The sequence below is a fragment of the Cryptomeria japonica genome, chromosome 7, assembly GCF_030272615.1.
Source record: "Cryptomeria japonica chromosome 7, Sugi_1.0, whole genome shotgun sequence".
Classification (NCBI taxonomy): domain Eukaryota; kingdom Viridiplantae; phylum Streptophyta; class Pinopsida; order Cupressales; family Cupressaceae; genus Cryptomeria; species Cryptomeria japonica.
Window position 1 is genome coordinate 408,338,232 of NC_081411.1, and position 7,480 is coordinate 408,345,711.

A 7,480-nucleotide genomic window follows, 5' to 3' on the forward strand; every position below is an offset into this window, starting at 1 on the left:
TCTTACTATGCCTTTTCCAATATGATTTTTTTAAATCTATTTTTATCACTTTGACTTAATCAAGCAATTGATAGTTTTATTAAACAATTTTAGATTTATAGTTGTACATTGTGGAAAAAGAAAAGGACAAAAAGAAAATGAAACAAAAATTAATCGATTAGATCAAATCCAAGAAAATAGAAATGTATTCTTATTATAAATCAAGAGGAAAAGCTACAAGAACAAGTCCAACAAAAATTATCAAGATATTTAAATTAAAAATAAAAATAGAAAAAGCTACAGTAACAAGTTCAAGAAAAATCATGAATTTTTTAATTTAAAAATAAAATAAAAATAAAAAATTCTTTGATGATGGATATGGTAAAATTAAAGGATTGAGTTATCTAAAAAAAAATGGACATATGTTTAAATCTTGAACTCAAATAACAATAATGTGGATAAGAAATTTATAGACATTAATAGTTGGTAGACTTTTCACATTTATATGTATTATTCAAAAGATTACTTTTGGAATCAACTATATATAGTTTTGAAATGAGATTGGAAATTATTTTTGTCTTCTTCATGATGGATCAATCACTTTCTTCTTCCTAATGATGGATCAATCACTATCTTCTTCCTAATGATGGATCACTCAATATGATAAACATACACAATTGATTTCAAAAATGACCTTTTAAATATAGACATTAAGATTAAGGTATTGCACACAAGTTTCATTATGGATTCCATAGTTCCAAATTAATTTTCATTCATTCGTATTTAAATTTTCATATTAAATAAAATCACTTCATTTACATTACAAATAATTATCACTAATAAAAGGTCATTCATTTGAGAGTTAAATAAATAAAAAAGAAGTAAACAAGCAACTCACTTTGCATCTTTGTTGTGAATTTAATGTTTTGTGCCTAATGTATTACAAGTGAGTTTCAAATTATTTTGCATTCATCTATATTTACACTCTAATTTCATACCCTCCAACATACTATCCAAAATATATTTACTATCGGCTACCCATTGCACCTCCTTCTGGTGCAAGTGCTAGTATATTTGATATGCTATCTATGTCAAGGTGGGAATGACAATTCAATAGTGTAGAGATGTGGACAATTTTTAAAGGTTTTTTTCCCATGGTCTATCAAATTTATGTCATCAATCTCTTTTTTTTTCTTTTGAGATAGCATAATGAATATCAAAAAATTTATATCAAGGTTTCTATATTACAAATTATTAGGTTTCTTTTAATTGGGAAGTTAATGTAGCATGCACAATATTTTTTTATCTAATAGATGCATTTTATTTGTTTATTAGTATTAAATATTAAATTATTGAATCATATTTTACAATTCATAATTATGTACTATTCATAATATTAGATATAGTAATTAAGAACATGATTTCAACCCTCATTAAATCAAATGCACAAAAGTAATAATTAGAGCAAAAATTAAAATTCAATGCATTAAATTTTTAACATCATTAAAAGCTTTAATAATCATTTTTACATCATGAAGACCACTTGACTATGCATGTCTTTAACTTTGAGATTGATGATTCCTCTTAAGATATCAATTATTCTTAAGATGATGGTTCTCATGTGATTGGTGTGACTCTAGCAAGCCCTACCCCTATCACCTAATCAAATCCCAATAGTGAGTCTCAACCACTTTCTAATCTAATCTAATCACTTTTCTTGTTATTTAATCAACTTTAGATTCACTTCATCCTACTCATATGGTGGTTGTTCAACATTTGAATAATCTACTTTGACATGCAGTTGTTTCTACTACACACATAAATGACCCTTTATGGAGGAAACCCCTCCAAATTCTCCCTTTTCTTAGGACTTGGATGATAGCATTTCATGGATTATTATACAAAAGAAAAAATAAAGGTCTTGCCTAATTTTTCTCAATCTCATACTAGAGTGAATGGTATTAGATTGAATAGGGTTTAATTTAACATTGTCTAGGTTGAACCTAAAGGCACCTTATAATTTCTTACTTTTTATTATTTTTGTGTATAGAAACTTGGTTGTAGTTGTACCTTTTTTTGTTGTTGTTGATGGTTTGTTTGGTTTGTCGTATATCTCTTTGTACTTTTTCTAATTTTTGGATGGTTTACCTATTGTTCAAGGGCCCGATCCCTTCCAAAAATCACTTTTATCAATATAAATTAAAATTTTATGTATTCACTCTCATATTGTTCAAGATCTTTATTTTAAAAGAACTTCTTCGTTACACTTTTCTTTCTTTATACCAAAGCTAAGTATTCAAGGTAAGGAATCATTTAAGGAGATCCTAGACATGTAATTCATTTGTACCTTCAACATAGTATTGTCATTAAATCATACAATCATAGTGGAGGGAGTTAAAGTGGTTTACAAACATACCTTTTCTAGATATCAACTAACAAAAGACATAGTTGTATTTCCTCTCACTTTTATCAAGTAATTAACTAAGTGGTGATCTTTTAGTTTGGAAAGCCATTGTGGAGCATAAGCTTGTTTATTTTTTTAGTATATTTTATATCAAGATATTCCAATTGGCTAGCATCTTGTTCATCTAGAAGTTTCTAGCATTAAGTTTTTTTATTTTAATTTTTAATTTTTTTTGGTATCAAACAATTTGACATTCTTGAGCATTTATTTAGTTTCCTTTAAGATTAGTTTTCTCAATTATAGATCTATGACATATTCTAATCTTTTTAAAACATATAATTATTTACTTGACATGATTCTCTTTTTGGGGAAAGCCTACACTGATCCGAATTATGGATTTAGATGACAACACCTGAGTGAGAACCTACGGTATTGTAAATTCTGTTTACAAGAACCAGAAAGAATAGAATTGAAGCAAGCCAAATGTAATCTATTCCATTCGAAAATCCAACATATAGAAGTTCATGAGATTCCAAGGGTCACAAAAACCCCTTGATAATCAAAGTCCAACAGTCACATTTGTTTATTACATAATAAAATCTAAAACTATATAAAATTTGTCCTAACTTTAACTAGGCATAACTTTTTGCACAAGACTCGAAATTACGAGCCGTTTAACTCATTGGAAAGGTCTCCAAGAGTTGTAGGTGAGATTTTGAAAGAGCATGGCCTAGCCTCTTTCAAGGGCTAAAAATTTCCCGAAGGCCTTCAAAAATGCCAATTACTAATGTATAGAAAAACTAAAAAAATATGAAAATATTTTTTCAACTATTTCAAAATTTCTTCTGATCATACACTTAGTTAAATTCTTCAAATATAGCAGACTTTTAGAGAGGATATTTTGTTTGCTAAGTAGAAATGTAGAAATGCTACAAGTTTCTCTCCAACAATTCAATTAACAAGCTTTTATCTAATTATTCCAAACATTTAGTTATATCCAATTTTTTTTTGTAGATTCAAGTGCAATCCAACAAGGTAGTTTTGGAGGTGGTCCACCTTCATACCTTTTCATATCATTGGGCAAGCGCTCGTTGCTCTATGGCTTGGGTTTTTCAATCCCTACCACCTTATGAATTTTCCCTATATTGAAATTAAAAATGCGAGTCTAATGATTTTAGCATTATTTTTAGAGTCGATTTGGTTGGTTTTCCCTTCAATAAACCAAACAAAAAATTGGGTAGTCTCTATGCATTAACTAGTCGTCAACCCTCTTTTGCTTCTTCTCAATATTTAGTTTCATTATTTGACTTTGACCATTGTATTTCATTTCATATATTTATTCTTCTTAAATAATGGTTCAACATTCTTCTTGTTTGAAAGCATATTAAATAGAACCAAAATATTTTATGTAAGAATTTTAACCAAATGATTGAAATAATCTTCATCTATTATTTTTTATTTATATTTATTAATATATTACTCATTTATTCAATTTTTATAATCATTAAATTTTTTAATAATTATTTCTTTAGATATTTCCTTCCCTTAAACCCAAACTGATTTGCAAGGATTTTAAACATAATATCTCTATCCATTTTTAGGGTAAGTTGTCTATAAATACTTTATATGATAATGTATAAAAGAACATTTTTGTAAAGAATGCAATGTTTCTATCTAAAATAATGTGATCCATACTTCTAATAAATTGAGAGCTCCATGACTTTCTCTCCATGGCTGTAACTTAAATTGTGGTCCATTCGATTGGATGTATTTCCATTCTCTCACTCTCATCTCCTTCTCACACCCAATCAAACAAGTGGCCTTTGAACACGTGTTCCAATATTTTTGTCGATATTACTGCCCCAAAATAGTATCTTTTAAATCTTAGCTTTTGGAGCAACCACCCATTTAAAGAGATGATATCAACCAGCAAAAGTAACTATTACTCCTTTTAATAAATTTTCACATGAATATAGTTTCCAAAACTAAGCATTTTATTATGTATCAAAAATAATCAATGAGCCTGGATTTAAATTAAAGAGTTGAAAATGAGTAGAGAAAGTGATTGAAAGTATATTTATATTTGTTTGATAAGGAAACAAGTTTAATTTTTTAGTTGAATTATATGTATGTTTTAATATGATAGATAATCAAAATATGTTTTAACATAACAGATAATTATTATTAATAATTAAGTTCTAAAACAATGGTTAGAATAATTTGATAATTTTTTCGTAAAATTTGAATTAATGTAAATAAGATCATTTTTAATGGTCTATTTAGAATAAAGGAATGTCACAAAGTGCAGTCTAATGTATGGCCTACTCTTTCACTAATGTGTCCTTTGTAGATCTGGTATATATCTTTGTCCCCTAACACATTACTTAAAGGTTTATGCTAAAAGGCATAGTGAGACTAATTTCAAGAAGAGAAGTGAAAAACTAGGTTTGTCTTGGTCACAAGTCAAACCTCTAATGATTAAATAAATTCATATTCATACCATATATACAATAAAATAATTTTGGTGTAGTGACGGTGTGTCTCAATGTAGCATTTGATAATATATGGTTCTTAATAAAATACATTAGTAGAAATTAGAATTTGTATATTGATGCCAATTTCCAAATAGTTTTGGGGCTGTTTTGAGAGAATATCTTAATATGATTGCATATCAACATGTTCCACACCTTTTTGCCAAGTTTGGATCCTTCTCTAGTACTTATTTATCCCCTTTAATGCTCATTTTTGCACATAAATACATATGCTCAACTATAATCCTACACTATCTACATATGTTTAATTAGTGCTAGCTAGATTACCCTTCTTATGGCAAGTCCATTGGATCCAATAAGTCTCTTTTGAACGTTTCACATTTGTTTCCCCACTTGGAAACCTTGTAAATGTGATTAAGTGTCAAGTTTTTAATATTTTAGGCTATCAAGGGTTATTTTACACTCATGCCTCCTTGAATCATTCCCAATCTCTAAAGTTTGAAGTGTATTATTTTTTATGTTGTTTTGTTGATCTTTCGATCCATTAAGGTTTCCCTTCTTTGCATACCTTTCATGAGTTCCTTTAGATCCCAAAAATTTGAAACATGAAGCCTTGTGATTTGTCCATGTACCATTTTGTGAGCCTTTCAGATCTTTCGTGGTTCCTTGTACTTTTTTGCCATTCCTTGTCATCCTCGACATATGAAGCTTGAAAGTCTTCACAAACATAAGTCCTTTACTTGTCATATTTTTAGAATTCCTCATCCATCCATACCTTGGCACATTTTCCCCTAATTAAATGATTCCTTGATGCTTTCACCCTCAAACTATCACAGTTTTCCACCCTTCCTTCCTTCCATATAGGACTTTGCATCCCAATCATAACTCCCCATAAGGTCTAACATTTTGATTCCCTTTATGTATTTCCCTTGTCAAAGCTAATTTTTTTGATAAAAGTGTATATACCACTAAATTATATTAATATTTTTAATGTTTTACATGGTGTCTGGTTCAATGAGCACTGAAGGGAAAGAACTAGTAAGAAAATCCTTTAGTATTGCTCCAAAATCACAAATCCTACCTACCCATTACAAGGAGGCCACCTGGGCACAATCCAAAATACCCCTCCCCATACTACATAATATTTTCATTAGATACAAAAGAAGCTTCCATTAAAGGCTTACAAGAAGATAACACCAACATAGCCTTCCTTTCAGATCAGTGTGAAGAACAACAACCAATTACAACTGTAGAATAGCCAAAAAAGAACATCCTCAAACCACCCCTGGCTACATAGAACAATTATCCAAACCATTTATTAGTATGAGACAAAGAACAAGAAATGAAATCACTGCAAGTGAGCATGCCATGATGAGAACCGTGATCAAACAAAGGATATTCCAAATAAGAAGGAGAACAGGATGTAGGAATCCCGATGGAACCAAAATGAGGCCAAGCCAAAAGATCATGGACATAAAAAGATCCAAGAAAACAAAAGATAAAAAAGAAACCACCACATATACCAAATCACTTGCAATTTCCAAGGCCCCACAGACAACCACCACCTTCCAAGCCTCAAAAAAACATTCGCATGAAGCAGATTGCACCCTCACCCACAAATCTCATCTTAACATATGAGAAAGACAACCACTAGATGGGAACATGAAGAGGAAAAAAAAGCAATAAGAATAGAGAAAAACAAAACCTGTTTATAACCCAAGCCAGGTGAGAGAGGACATCATAACATCAACACCTTGAAGTGAAGCACAACATCACACAGAAGCTGCAATAACCAACTCTCCCCAACATAATTACCAAGCCCACGATCCGAAGGAGTGATCAATCAACAAAGATAAAGAGCACACCCAAACATGATTACCAAATCAATCATCCAAGCTGCGTACCATGATAAAGAGTAATGCCAGAGATCAGTAATGATAGACTGAAAAAAGGAGCGCGTGAGAACATCATAATCCAGTAAATAACCAAATAAGCCTAATCTGTCAAACAAAGGAAATAAGAAAGAGACATACCGCATGGATGAAACTCCATCACCACCCCCATTCGTAGAGAAAATACCTACCATGTATGCCATTAGCAAAAGTGTTACCACAAGATGAGACAACACTCTCCCTAATGTAATACACACAAGAACGTCCACGACGAACATGGTAAGTGATGAAAGCATCATACTGCCAACAAACAGGAAGGATACCACCAATCCTAAGAAATGAAAAAACCGGTCAAAGCAGAGATTACACATCCACAAGAACAAGAAAACACATGCCATACCATTTCAAACAAGAGGTCCCTGAGCCCATAAAACAACATAATAAGCAAGAATTGTCGATCATAGAAAACTAAAAGAGAATGCTAATTCAAGAAGAGGGAATATCCATAGGGGAGACCTCCAAATATTCTACGCCCTCAACTACAGCCTTATTAGCAATAAAATCAGTGATACAATTAATTTCCCTATAACAATGAGAAATAGTAAAGGAACTAAAACACTTTAATTGAGAAAGAATTCGATCTAAAAGTTATTGTAAGTGCAAGGAGACACATTTCTTATTGGAGACCGAATGAAAAACTAACATTGAATCCC